This window comes from Cupressus sempervirens, chromosome 8, assembly GCF_028749045.1.
Source record: "Cupressus sempervirens isolate cs-2001-9-10 chromosome 8, ASM2874904v1, whole genome shotgun sequence".
Taxonomy (NCBI): domain Eukaryota; kingdom Viridiplantae; phylum Streptophyta; class Pinopsida; order Cupressales; family Cupressaceae; genus Cupressus; species Cupressus sempervirens.
Genome location: NC_143125.1, coordinates 358,640,479 through 358,656,586, shown reverse-complemented (window position 1 = coordinate 358,656,586; position 16,108 = coordinate 358,640,479).

Here is a 16,108-nt window from a genome sequence, read left to right as displayed (position 1 = left end):
CTCCTTTTTGTTTTCCTTCCTAGTCTTTACAAAACTCACTCTCTTTTGTTTTCCATGGACACAAATTTCACAGAAATCTATATCAACACATTTCAGACCTGGTAAAACTTTCTTTGAATGAAGTACTTTCATACCTTTCTCACTCATGTGCCCAAGTCTGTTGTGCCATAGCACTATATCAGAATCTACAACAGCTATTTGTTCTCCCTGCTCAATTGCAGCAATTGTTCCTGAACATTCATTTTTCTCTGAAACAATCAAAGTAGTAGGAACAATATGACTTGTACAAAGATATAAGGTGCCTACTTTCACACCTTTTGCTACTACAAGGGAACCTTTTGAAACCTTCCAATTTTTATCATTAAAAGTAACTACACAACCCTAATCACCGAGTTGCTTGGCTGAAATTAAATTTCTACTCAGCCTTACAGCATGTCTTACTTCATGTAGTAGCCAATGATTCCCATTCTGCAACTTAATCTTAATTTTTCCCTTTCCAAAAATTTGACAGGGTTCATTATCCCCCAAATAAACAAGCCCAAAATCCCTTTGGACATAATCAATGAAATAACCTCTATGAGGTGTAGCATGAAATGAAGCACCAAAATCTAAAACCCATGAATCATCAACACTCTCTAAAGACAGAAGCAAAGCATCCTCTTCAGATTTGTTACTTACCACATTTGCCTCCTTTTCTCCATCTGATTTATCTCCTTTAGTTTTCTTTTGATTCCAGCAATCTTTCTTTTTGTACCCTGGTTTCCCATAGTACCACCAATCATTTGGTCCTCTCAATTGAGACCTCCTCCCCTTTGACTTTCCTCTTGATTTCCCATGATTTCTAGAGTTACTTCCTCTTTTAGTCGTTCTACCCCTGCTTTGTGCATTCAAAGCACTTCTTGATGTAGATCCACCTGAGGATTTTCTACAAGTTTTCTCACTCAAAACAACACCGATCACATCATCATATTTTAGGGTACTAGATCCAGGAACATAATTACTCACCGCCATTACCAAGCCATTCTAGCTTTCAGACAAAGAACACAAAATCAAGAGAGCCCTAATTTCTTCATCAAAATTTATACCCATAGAAGATAATTGACTAGTAATAGTATTAAACTCATTTAAATGATTTTCAATAGATCCACCTTCTACCATTTTCATATTAAATAAGCGCTTCATGAGAAATACCTTGTTTGAAGTGGAGGGCTTTTCATACAGTATCGCTAGGGTTTTCATCAAATCTTCTATCATCTTTGCTTTTGTAATATTAAATGCCACCAATGGTTCCAAGCATAATCGAATGCTTTCAAGTGCCTTTCTATCCAAAAGATCTCATTCAGCCTCTAACATAGTTTCCTGATTCTTGGCTTTGCCTTCCAACAACTTCCATAAATCCTTCTGATATAGATAGTCTTCCATTTACATCTTCCATAACTGGAAGTTCTACCCATTAAACCTGTCAACCCTCAACTTACCCTCATCTTCCATTGCTCCCACTCAACTGTGAGCTTCCCACTTAATCATGAGACTTTCCTGCAAAGGATAACTGAAAGACAACTAAGCTCTGATACCACTTGTAAGGATAAACCATGGATAGAAATAAAAAACTAAATGCAAATATAACCAATAACAAAAAATAATAGATTACACAAAAATGAACACAAGGCACCAATATTTAACATGGTTCACCCAATCCCTAGGCTACATCCACCAAACAACAAGTTCGATCTTATTACAATCTAGTGATTACAACCTGATTACAATCTGTAATCCCTTACAGCTCAATACCGTCGCAAGAACCAATTTTGCATCACAACATAATGAAAAATACCCAACCCTAAACCCTTTTATACAAGTATTAAACTTCTTTAGGGTTATAACATGTCGGCCATAATTAGCCATAACTTTAGTGGCGAATCTACGAATGGTGAATAGTACCAAAATGATTGGCAAATAGTACAGTACTTTCCTAATCAATCACCACAATCTAACATTAAAGAAAGCAGGAAAATTAGTCCAAGAATATACAGAGGAGTTTAACCGACTTTTGATTCGAGCAAGGCATGCAGAAGCAAATAAGGAGAAGGTTGCTCGTTATATCAGTGGGTTGCGACCTAGCATCTAGGAGGAATTAAGTCTGGTAAGAATGACCAGTGTTGAAGAGGCATACCAATTTGCCCTACGAGTTGAAGAGAAGCTAAATAAGAGGTTTTAAGGGAGGAAAAGAGGGTGTGGTCAAGGAGGAAGGGGTAGTGGTAGGTCATCTGGAGGCCGAAACAAGACCCAAAAAAAAAATGAAGATGTGGGTACTAGCAAGAACCAGAGGAATGAGGGTTTCAACCGCTCCCGTGATCAAGACTTTGGAAATTAGAGAGGAAGAGGTAGAGGGTGTGGACAAGGAAGAGGAGGCTTCCATGGTACCTATTTCCATTGCAATGAAGAAGGTCATCGTGCCTTTGAATGCCCTCAACAACAAGGAAGGATAGATAGGAGAGCTGAGGGTCATGCTAGGGTTACTCATGCGGATGAGGATGCACAGTCATCACATTCAGAGGATGCAAAAAGTGGAGGAACTTTAGTAAATGAAAGGGTCCTACTAAGTGGTCAAATTGAACCAGGACAAAGAAGGAGTTTATTTCGTACCAGGTGCAAGTGTGAGGATAACTGTTGTGATGTGATCATTGATGGTGGTAGCACTGATAACTTGGTATCAGAGGAAATGGTCTCTAAGCTAAAGCTCAAGAGGGAGAAACACCCCCAGCCCTATCGGATTGCTTGGATGAAGGATGATCATAAGGTCTTGGTAAGTGAACAATGTTTAGTGAAATCCAAAATTGGGAGTCACCATGATGAAGTTCTCTATGATATTATTCCAATTGATGTTTGCCATCTATTGTTGGGTAGATCATGGCAATTTGATAGGCATGCAGTACATGATGGTCATGCAAACACATAATCTCTAACAAAGGATGGAGTTCACCACAAACTAAAGCCCATGAAAAAGGAAGGTGAAAAGATATGTAGCAGTGCTAGGATTTGTCTTGTTGATGGAAGGAAGTTTTTAGATGGCATGAAACATTAGCGTATGTGCTATGCTTTGATTCCTAGGAAAGATAAAGAAGGTAGTAGTGAAATACCACTTGAAGTTTTAGATTTACTAGGTGAGTTTGGAGATATCATCTCTGATAATGTTCCAGAAGGATTGCCACCGATAAGGCAAATCAATCATCAGATAGATTTAATCCTAGGAGCTAGTTTGCCTAACAAGGTTGCTCACAAGATGACTCCTACTGAAACTGAGGAGCTAAATAGATAGGGTCAAGAGCTATTGAAGAAGGGTTTTATTTGAGAGAGCCTGAGTCCATGTGGAGTACCTATAGTACTGGCACCAAAGAAGGATGGAGAGTGGAGAATGTGTACAAACTCTTGAGCTATAAATAGGATAACCATAAAGTATCAGTTTCCTTTGCCAAGAATGGATGATCTTATGGACTGCTTGAGTGGAGCTGAGTACTTCACAAAGATAGATCTCAAGAGTGGCTATCACCAGATACAGATTCAACAAGGAGATGAGTGGAAAATTGCCTTCAAGACCAAGGAGGGTATTTATGAGTGGCTAGTCATGCCCTTTGGATTGACGAATGCCCCAAGCACTTTCATGCAGCTTATGAATGAGGTACTTAAGAAGTTCTTGGGAAAAAAATTTATTGTCTATTTGGATGATATTTTAATTTTCAGCAAAACTTTGGAAGAACATTTATTGCATATTTGTAGTGTCCTTGAAAGGTTAAGGGAAGAGAAACTGTTAATTAATCTGAAGAAAGGTAGCTTTGATAAAAAAGAGTTAGTCTACCTGGAGTTTTTTGTATCACCTAAAGGTCTCAAAATGAATCCAGAGAAGGTAAAAGCCATCTTGGAATGGCCTACTCCAAGGTCTGCTACTGAGGTGAGATCATTTCATGGTCTAGTTAGTTTTTACAGGAAGTTCATTAAGAATTTCAGTGGCATATGTGCACCCCTAACTAACACAATAAGAGGGGATAGAAAAGAGTTCAAATGGACTATGGCAGCTGTGAGAAGTTTTGAATTGTTGAAGAAGAAGGTGATAGAACAACCTGTGTTGGCACTTCCTAATGTTATCAAGGTGTTCTAGGTGGATTGTGATGCTAGTGGCAGCGCTATTGTGGCTATATTAAGCCAAGAAGGTAAGCCTATTGCATATTTTAGTGAAAAATTGAATGATGCGAAAAAGAAGTATTTTGTTTATGATCAAGAGTTCTATGCAATAGGTTAGGCCTTAAAGAAATGGAGGCATTGTTTATTGCCAAAGGAATTTGTTTTATATACTGATCACCAGGCATTATAGTATCTAAAGAGCCAAGGTAAATTGAATCAGAGGCATATGAAGTGGGTAGAGTTCTTGCAGAGCTATACATTTGTGTTGAAGCATAGAAGTGGAAAATCTAACAAGGTTGCAGATGCATTAAGTAGGAGACAGTTGTTGCTTACAGTAATGCAGGTTGAAGTAGTTGGGTTTGGGTTGAAGAAGTAAACAGAACTAAGTGGTTAGACTATCTGATTCAGGATGGTATGTTGTTCAAGGGCAGTCAATTGTGTATTCTGAGGAGTTCCATGAGGGAAAATTTGATTAAGGAGAAACACAATGGAGGGATGGCAGGACTTTTTGGTTGAGATAAGACCATTGCCATTCTTAGAGAACATTATTTTTGGCCTCAAATTTCATAAGATGTGAAGAATTTTGTACAGAGTTGTCAAATTTGTCGAGTGGCCAAGGGATTTAGTCACAATACTAGACTTTATCAGCCATTGCTTGTTCCATCAAAGCCATGGGAGGACATAAGTATGGATTTTGTTCTTGTATTTCTGAGGACACAAATGGGTAATGAATCAATATTTGTGGTGGTTGATAGGTTCTCCAAAATGGCACATTTCATTCCATGCCATAAAACTCATGATGTTGTCCATATTCCAAACTTGTTTTTCAGAGAGGTGGTAATACTACATGGCCTCCCAAAGAGTATAATTTCTGATAGACACTAAATTTGTGGGTTATTTCTGGAGAACATTATGGAAGAAGTTGAGAATGGACATAAAAGGCTTTATACCCTGTTAAAAGTGACCTGTCTAATGGATTTACAAACATTCACTTCGAATGTCACCCTGTTAAAGGATTTATCACCTTGTTAAAGGTTCTACAAATCCAACCTATCTTTAAAGGATTTTCATTCTCCTAATACAATGGTTAGAAAGTATAGTAGAATGTGTTGATCTGATGACTTACAATCTTCAGTTGTTGATTCCATATCCTTGTTCTATCCAATTTGATCTGATCCTTCCTGATCTAATAACTCTTTGTTTGTAGTGTTGATACTCTATTCTTAGCCAACTTGTCTCTACAAAGTTATTCTTCCTCTAAGTCTTCTCACTACTTCCAAAACTTTGCTAGCATTCTCTTATGCATTCCACACGATCTCTTATTCTTCTTCTCAACTATAAATTATAGGGTTTTGATCTCCTTGTAAAGGTTTTTGAGACTTATGGTTAGGTATGAATCTATGATCGAGATTCATCCTTCTTTTTCCGCTCAATTCTTTACACTTTTCCTATTGGTTGCATGCTTTCTCCATTTTCTAATTGGTTGCATGCTGATTACATAGGGAATGTAAAAGATTCGATCTTATCTTTTAGATCCTTCGAGATTCATCTTGAGTTGGCTCAAAAATGGTTTTCATCTAAGTTTGTGAGGGCACAAACTCATATGTTGATTTTGTGCTACTCGACACTTACTTATTGTTGATGCTCAGCACATATAGGATTACTATCTTTCTTGGCTCCTATAGTAACTCTATCTCACTCAGCTCCTATACTTTGCTCAGCACCTATAGTGACTCGACATCACTTGTCACTCGGCACTTGAAACTTGCTTGGCAGTTGTTGAATTTTTAGCTTGGCACATAATTTAGCTTGGCATCTATATTATACTCGGCATCAACCTTAAAAATTTCTTAAGTGTGTTGACACTCAATTGTCAAAACCAATCTGAGACCAACAATCATTACCTTTAAGTCTTAAAATTCTTCTATTTTTGCAATTTGTGATTTTGAAACTTATCATTGCCTCATATTTATTGTATATTCCTTTCTCTAAAAGTTGGACATTTCCTAAAATAAATTTCAAGATGAAACTCAACACCCAAGCCTTGTCAATCTTCCCAAACCTTCCTATGGGATCATTGTTAAGTTCAATCATTTGTAGCTGGAGGATTGATAACCTAGTTGAAAATTGTCATGTGTGGCCTTGAATTGACTATAGCACTAGAAGTTATTTTATGTACATCCCTATTATTTAAGTGATAATCAATCAATACATCTACAATTTCATCCCCTCAAAATGAATGAGAGATAATGGTTGGTGTTTCTTTAAATCAGGGTAAAGAAAATGATGTCAAAGACTCTAACAAAATAGTAGAAGAGATGTGATTAATCATAATATAACTATGACCAACGTCACAACATTTGTTATCTTCTTTGTTCACCATAGTTTGGAAAGGTCATTTTTTTATTCCATGGCCACTATTTCCTTAGTTTACTTGTTCTAATACTAAATATTCAAAGAGACCCAATAACATTTCCAACAAGGATTTGAATGGTCAATAAGGATTATATCCTCATTCAAGTAGTTCTAAATACTTTATAATTTAACATTATCTTTCCCCAAGGAATATTTTCTAGTATTAGCACTACTCATTGGAATATCATTGACCAATTGACTAAGAAAATGTATTGGTCTTCAAAAATACCCAATTAAAGAAATAAGCTATGGTTTGTAAATCTCACACTTATTGAATCTCTACGACATCACATAAGTAGTAGAAAGGATCTCATTAATTTTGAACTTGTAAAAATATATTTTCATATCATATGAAGTTGTATGCTAAGAAATTATATTCAAGATATCTTTCAACCCTAGAGTTAATGTTCCTTTAAAGAGTTTGTGTACTTCAAAATTTGAAACCTCTACAAATCTTACAAATCAGTTATTCATAAAGTTGAATTCCAATGTGCCCCTCACTAAACATTCTCATCATCTTTTACCTAGTCTCCAAAGTAATTTCCATGAAATTATGTAAATTCTTTTAAGTTTTAATTCCCTCAACTAGAATGAGACAAAAAAGAGAAAAAATATTTCACTGTTTCAACAAATAATATAAGTGTGATATATGTTTATTAATAAATGCTGATGTGGAAACAACGTAGCATTTAATTAAAATATTAAAATTGTAGTTTGATTATTTATGGAGGTATATTACATGCTAGTGATGTTAATTGTATGATCTTGGTGTGATGGGTCCATCTATGCTTTCTTAAGAATTTTCTTACAGTGGACATAAAAAAGACAAAAACAATCAAAATGCTAATGGTATGAAAATTAAATCTAATATAGAAATATTTTTGTATTAGAATCTTATGATTATTATTTTTTGGATTTTTAGGACATTTGAATGCTTTTGGGATTTTGAAAAAAAATTACTATTTTTGGATTTCTAGATATTTTTGAATGAATGTCAATGTGTAAAATAAATGTATCTCCAATATTATCATATATTATGCCTAGATCTTGAGTGACAATGATTAGTTTTATGACTAATATGTTGAATTAGCACAAGACTTATGAGTTAAAATCCAATGAATATGAGATGTCAAAAAACTATTATTAACTTAGATGGTGTCCAAAACATAGATAAGAAAGATGCAAAGTCAAAATAATAGTTAAATAAGTTGGGAAAGACTTAAAGCAACTTGATTTAAATTTGGAATATTTTTGAAATTTTATTGGTCATTTCTTAAAGGTGGATAAAGCTATGACCTCATTGCATCGCTCTACCTTTTCTCACATTTTGGTAGGCATGGATATCTCCACATCACTTTTGTTTGATATGATGCCAATGGTTGGGAAGGGGCCTTGGACTCAACTATTGGATTATGAGAATCTTTCCTTTTGATGACAATGATGCTTCTCTATTGGTCATATGGCTACACACTATTCTCTTTTGCATTGTAAAGGTGTTTCCACTTGGTTGAAGAATGAAAATAATGAGAATTATTTGACTATCCAAGATTTTTATTCTCTCTTTGATTATAAATTTGAGGACTTCTCACAAGCTAACAATGAGGATGAAGCTCCTACTACAAATCTTAAAAATTGCATACTGCAAATCTAGGTTGTGTTCCTGCTACAAATTTGGGTGATACCCCTTCTATAAACCATGTAGATATCACTCCTACTCCTAGTGGTGCAAACCCCTATAGCCATGTGGGTCATTCATTCTTTATGTTCTAGCTTTGTTATAGGCTTGAGCTAATAGTGTTCAAATTTCTTAGCACTTTGGCCTTTGTGTAGACAGATGCCCAAATGGAGTTTCATTATTTAGGAGTCAACTCCCAGTTGTGCAAGATGTCACATCATCATAGGAAACCATGCAAACAAAAACAACACACCTCTCAAGATGAAATTAGAAAGAAACAGAGATTAGAAAGAATGGCATAGAACTTGAGAAATATGGCACATCGGCATTTGCACTTTTAGGATAAGGACTATAAATAGGTTCTCAACAACATATTGACTATGCATGGCACAATACTACAGATAGAAACAACTATACTATGAACAAAAAACATGTACAAAAAATAAGAAATATTTTTGGATGATGCAAGATTGCTCATTGACCCAAGATGCTCCTACATCAAACACCTGGGGTAAGCAAAGAACTCATGTCAACATTAGGCATCCCTAATACTCTGACCTAAATCATAAAGATCCAACTCATGTTGTGTTATCCATGAATTGTCTTCATTTAATTTATATTTCCATTGAACAAGGTATTTCATGTAGTATTTTTCTCTGGTGCTCTTGCTTATTTTGTTATCCAAAATTTTCTCAATGATGTTAGCCTTCTTCTTAAGATAATCTAGGCTGTCTTTTAATTCCTCATCTTCTCCAAAGTACTAAAATATGTCTGCAATGTTGAATATAGATGAAACATCCATGCCTCTAGGTAATTTGAATTCAAAAGCATTTTCAGAATCAAACTTTCTCATAATCTTACAATGACCAAATGTCTTTCTCTTTAGCTCTTTGTAAGTTCCAACTGAAAATTTGTTCTTCAAATGTACCATCACTTTATCTCTGACCTCAAAAGATTTATGTCTTCTCCCCTTATCTGTTCTCTATTTATATCCAAGGTTACTATCCTCTAGGTTCTTCCTCACTTCATCATGCAAAGCCTTCATGAGATCTATAAATTCTTTAGGTTTGGAACTTCTCTTTCTCTTAGTAGTCGAATACCTTAATTCAGTAGTTCCTTTAGAATTCAATCCATTAACAGTCTCAAAAGGTATCTTCTGTGTGCTTCTAGTCACAGAATTTTTATATGCAAACTCTTCTTGTGCTAGAATCAAATTGCATTCACCAATCTTATTCCCAATCAAACATCTCAGCAAGTTGCCCAAAGTTCTATTGACAACCTCTGTTTGTCCATCAGTCTACAAATGAAATGTAGAATTAAACTTCAACTCTGTATCTATTTTCCTCCAAAGTGTCCTCCAAAAGTTACCAGTAAACTTAGTATATCTCTCTGAAACAATAGTTCTAGGAAGCCCATGTCATCTCACTATCTCCTTGAAGAATAATTTAGCCATATGTACTGCATCAGATGTCTTCTTACAAAGTATGCAATGAGACATTTTTGAAAATTTGTCCACTACTATCAGAATAGAATTATTATCTCTCTAATATTTAGGAAAACTAAGAACAAAGTCCATACTAATACAATCTCAAGCCTTATTAGGTACAAGAAAAGGTGAATACAATCCCGAATTCTAACTAACTCCTTTTTTTGTTTGACAAATTCTATAACTTCTAACCATTCTCTGTATATCCTTATATATCTGAGGCCAAAAGTATCTATTAGAGATACACTTCACTTTATTATCTATCCCAGAATGTCAAGCAAGTCCTCAACTATGTTTCTCCTTCATGATGTTTTCTCTCATAGATCCTTTAGGTATGCATAATTGATTTCCCTTGAACAACATGTCTTCTTGAATGAAATAATCAATCCACTTATGCTCATTCATCAACTAGTTCTTACAACGTTTCCAAGGTTCTGCAAAATCATGATCAGTTTCATACAAATATTTTAAATCCTCAAAACCAAGTATCTTAACTCTCATTTTTGTCAACAAATTGCTTCTTCTCAAAGCATCAGCAACTTTTTTTGGCTTCCCACTCTTATCTCTCAACACAAGAAAAAATCTACAAGTGTTTAAACCACTTCATGTGTCTCTGATTCAGCTTGTTCTAACTTCCCAAATACTGCACAACTTTATGGTTAGTAAACAACACAAAATTTGTAGGCGTCAAGTAATGTATCTATTTTCCCCCATAGGTTAGGTGAGTTGGTCTAAGGTTTGTGGGAAATCCCCATGGTCTCATGTTTGACTCTTCTACTCGTCATTACCCTGCCACGAACACTTGGGGGAAGTGTTGGTTATCCCATGGCAAAAGGGATTAATCTTGCTCCAAGCTCGCCTCGTAAAGGGAACCTATTGGGCTTGGGTCGTAGGGACACCCTCCAAAACCAAAAAATAAGTAATGTCTCTCTTTCTTCAAAGCTTGAACAATAGCATAGAATTCATGATCATATACTGAATATATTTTCTTAGCATCATTCAACTTTTCAGTAGAGAAAGCTATGGGTCTTCCTTCTTGACTCAAAACAACTCAAATGGAATTCCCACTGACATCACGATCAACTTGAAAAAATTTATAGAAATAAATCAAAGCAAGTGTAAGCAATTACACCACTCTTTGTTTCTATGTTTGAAAACACTTATGTGCTCCATATGTCCTCCTAAAATCCCTTTTGTCACCCCTCATAATTTCTATCATAGCATTACATACTAAAATAAAATTCCTTATGAAATTCCCATAGAAAATTTCAATCCATGAAATGATTGAACTTGTCCAACATTCTTAGGTGTAGGCTAATCAAGAATAACTTTTACCTTTTGAGGATCCATCTTCAAACCATCAGCTAAATGAAAAAAAACCAAGATACACAATCTCCTCCTTCATGAATGAATATTTCTTCAAGTTAATCAACAATTTCTCCTCCTTCAATCTCTGTAATACTTGTCTAATATGCTCATGTGTTCTTCTTTAATCTTACTGAATATCAAAATGCCATCAAGATTCCAAGAACTTCTTTAAAACTTCATTCATCAACCTCATGAAAGTACTAGGTGTGTTAGTTAAACCAAAAGGCATAACCAACTATTCATACAAACCTTCATTAGTCTTAAAAGCATATTTCCATTCATCTTCTTCCCTAATTCAAATCTGGTTATTTTTAAATCAATTTTGTAAAATAATTTTCTTCACTCAAATAATCCATTATGTCATTCATTCTAGGAAAAGGAAACCTATACTTCACTGTGATCTTATTAATAGCTCTAGAATCAATGCGCATTCTCCATTCCCCATTTTTCTTAGGTGCCAATATAGTAGGTACTACACAAGGACTCAAAATTTCTCTCCCTGGAGTGGAGAAGATAGTCCAAACTAGGATAGCATATGAAAGGGTCAAGGGCATCTATGAGCTAAGCTTGTGAGTCTGTGGTCTCCCTCTTCCTTCTTCTTCTTCTCTTTCAGAGCCTCTTGTGATGGGTTACTCTTTCCTCAAGGATCAATTGGATATCATTGACATCACAATAGATTGTGCCTAGATTGGGCATGATAACACCCTCTTTATCCAGTTCCTCTCACTTGTTGACCGCCTTCAAGTTCTTAGGGCAAAGAGGAAGCTTTTCCCTCTCTCTGCCAAGATTTATCTTGATGAGGATCTTACTAGATCACAACTGACAGAACTTAAGTAGGCTTGAGTTTTTGTTATGGCTTCTCGGCAGGAGGGTAAGTGGGTAGTGATCAATGTACACTCGAAAGTGTCCCACTCTAAACCCTTCTATCCAAACGATTCCATGAGTTTGGAATGCTTGGATGCCGGCTTAGAGCTCCCTATCCATGGAGTGAAAGAGAGTATATTTAAAGAATAAGAAAGCTCTCAGATGAGCCTTAGAGATACTCTTCTTGCTAGTAAACCATGCAATGGGAGGTTCCAAAGATAAGATGCAAGAATGCAAATGTCTCAAGGAGTTCCTCAAGGATGCAATGCAAATGAAAATTAAGCTAGAATGAGATGCAAAGTGGAGCTATGCTAAAACATGTATGAGAGTGTTACAATACCATTATTAAGCTATGTGAGATTAAGCTACCTTAAAAATAAAAGCTAAGCTAAGCTAGAATGCCATGATGCCATGGATGAGAGAATGTAGAAAAGAAATAGAAGTTCTCCACAAAGCTCCAAAGAAACCTGTTAGAAAACATGTAGCATAACAATATTCAAAATGAGGATGGATTGAGGGGGAAAGCTCTCTCACTTTTAAAGATGTATGGATGGTAGAGATCAAGATGAAGATGGTGGATGATCAATGGTGGAATTCAAAAAGAGGAGTGATCCATGTGCACACACAAGTCAACCAATAGAATATAAGTTGACTTGTCATATAAGACAAAAGTCACAAAGCCTTTTCTTTTAATTGCAAAATAGAAAAAAGACTTTATGTGTGCACTTTAAGTGGGTTAGAAGAATGGGGTGTTTTATTTAATTAAAAGGGGACATGTTCTTTTAATCAAATAATGAACTTAGGATAGCATATTCAAACTATAGGTTATAATCAAATAAATTGATTATTAGCAATTTGGTCTAGGTAAATGATGAAATTAATTTAGCCAAAATGTTGAAAAGGGGGCTAATAGTCTAGATGACCATTTTTAGGTGATTACATTTGGCCCTCTTTGACTAATGCGTGATCGATCTAGGAACACATTATGTCAAAGAAAATAGAAAGCCAAGTAGGCGGTGATAGATATAGATATCTGATTTCAAAGAATGAAATGCAGAAATAGATGGCAAGTCCTGAATGCACAGCCTGATAGCGGTAGTACTGAACACTAGGAAGATGATGTTAGGATTCAAAAAGAATTCTAATACCTAGCAAAGCGAATAGATTGAGAGCAAGTGATAAGGTCAAAAAAATGCTCCTAAGAAATAGATAGTTGTAACAATCAGCAATAGAGTATTTTGGCCCCCCGGGATCGAAATCGAAATGAGGTAAGAGGAAGCAGAAACTAGCTAGACATGAGAAAATTCAGATATAGCAATGTCTGATATGATAGATAAATGATTAAAACCCAAGAATGACTAGAAAAAAATGATAAAATGCCCCAATTTGACTAGAGTTGACCTTGAAGGATATAGCATAAAAATTAGGTCAAAATGAGTAGAAAGGTGATTTTAGACATAAAATAGTGAATTTAAGTAGATATGAAGTATGGAAATGATGAAGACATGAAGAAATGAAGATGCCCCAGTGATGATTCAGAGATTACACCTCAAAAGGTCAGCTAACTGCTCAGAAGAAAGTAGAGTTTTAAAAGACAATTTTGACCATCAAGATGAACTCGAATTTGGATTTCGATCCCTAAAATGAATCTAGGATGTTGAAATTATTTAAGAGGTCAAAACTTCATATAATGTGATGATAAGATAGAAAAGAGATGAAGCGAAAGATTAAGAAGGTGAAAAGACATGAATAAGAAGAAAATAAAGAAATATATGAAAGGAGTTAGCTGATATGTCCACAAAAAGATGAAGAGAGAGCTCTCCCCATATGCAAGAATGCAAGACTAAGCTAGAAAATGAACCTAAAATGCAAGCTAATATGCAAAGTGGTTTACCAGCAAGAAGTGCATAACATTTAGACTCTTAATTTCATCATTGAGCATTTATTAGGGACATCATGAGATCATACAACCATCACTAGTATAACTATGAGGATATGAATATGATCGATATTAGATAGGTATGTGGAAATCCAATCTAAGCATCAGAGACATGTAAGTCAAGATAACTACATGATTAGATTCCCTAAGTTTAATTTAGCAAGATTACACCTGTATCAAGGCATAAGCGCTGGGATAAACCCTAAGTGTGGTCTTGCAAAACAGTCAAGGATGATACATTTGTAAGTCAACATGTTGAATAGGACCAGTATAAATGCTTACAACACTATAGAAAAATAAGAGTATACCCACAAATAGAAATCAAGAAAATATGTCCCATGCCCCCAGTCTTCTAGTCAATGACATCCTAGAAAAACTATTAGGGAGGGAACACATGGCAAAGAAATTATCATAGACAGCACACAAAGTAGATAAAGATTAGCATAGCTGAGCCGTTTAAGTGTTAAAGTGTGTGTGTGTGTGTATGTCACTTGGCCATTTCTTCAAGACTTGATTCTAATAGTGAGAAATATTGGGACATCGAAGACTGTAGGTAAACTATCTTAAAAGTGTTGAGAAACACTTGATGTCAAAGTGGGTGGGGGTAGTGTTGAGAAACACTATTTTGTGAGTTGTCAAAGAAACCCTAATGCACAAGAATACCTCAAAAAGGCTAAGTAGTTATGCCCCCGAGATGAGGACAAGAAACAATTCCAAGCTAGGAAATGTGTAGCAAAGTAGGTGATTGACACTGATAGACATAGGTGCAAGGGTTTCAAGTAGTGTTTGTTTCCAGGTTTTCACCACTTGACAGATTTTTTCTGGACTTTTTTCAATTTTTTTGTATTTTTGAATTTTTGAATTTTTTTGGTGATACATCAAAGTTCCTATTGCTAGGTTTTCACTAAGATCTTTTTTTCAGGACATTTTCTGATTTTTAGGATTTTTTCAGCATCATATATGATATTTTTGAATTTTTTAGAAGGTTTTAGATATCACTAATTCTCAAGCAAGATCACATCATTTTCTCCCAATGTCTAGCAAGGTATAGGACATGATGGAGCAATGAGCCAGTGGATAAGCAAAGATGGATGAAAAAAGAGTATGAAGCAAGTGAAAGTGATCCTCAAGGACTGACTCCTCAAGAGTACCCAAGCTAGGGAAAGAGGTGAAATAGTCATATGAAGCATATTTTGGATAAGCAATGGAAGTAATGAGAAAGATAGCATGTAGGATAAGCAATGAAGCCAACAAGTGAGATAGCATGAAGAATGTAGTTCAAAATAGTAGACATGTCAAGAGACCTAGGAACCATTTTTTATTTATCATGATCAAGACCAAGGGGTCAACTAGATAGGATAGCACTGGGATAGAGCAATAAGAATAAAGCTCAAGATAGAGGCTATGAGTGAATTGGAGAGCACAATAGAAAATCTCGTGGATAAGATAGCCAATATGCAAAGATAGCTCAACATTGTCAAGATCAAAGAGAGAAGAGGGGATAGATGGATGATGGAAGAATTAAGCATGATGCCTGTTTGCCAAGTTTTCATAATGGTACTTATCCAAGGTGCCACAAGAAGTAGTTTTCACCATAGGATAAATTTATTTCTCTTTACTTTTGCTACCAAGGTGCCACAAGAAGTAGTTTTCACCAAGGCACATTTTCATTTTCTTTTCTTTTTTCGTTTTTTCTTTTTGAAATTTTTAGAAAGAGCTCAAGCTGTTTGTGGATAGTGCTCCTAGAGAAAAGATAAGTCATGATAAGCCAAGACCATAGAAAGGTATGCTCAAATATGTTGATAGGGTGATGAAAGAGAAATGGTAGTAGGAAGAGTATATGGAGGATAAGAGTTCATGTATAGAAAGTAAGTGTAAGCTTTAGAGGATTTCATGAGGGTAGTTGAGATATTGTACAAGATCAACATTGACACACACCTTGAAGGGTATTGGAATGATGGAATAATCATGGATGAAGTAGCTTGAGGTTTAGATGTATGAGGTGGTAGTAAAAGATTTGGAAAAAAGTGTAGTGGAAGGCTTTGGAATATTTTTAGAAAGATTTTTGAAAGAAGATGGAATGGAAGCCTTTAGAAGCTTGAATGTCAACTTTGATGTATTTTCAATATTCAAGTCTTTTAAAAGAGACTTGGGAATCCATATAGCTTTAGATTTTCCTTCA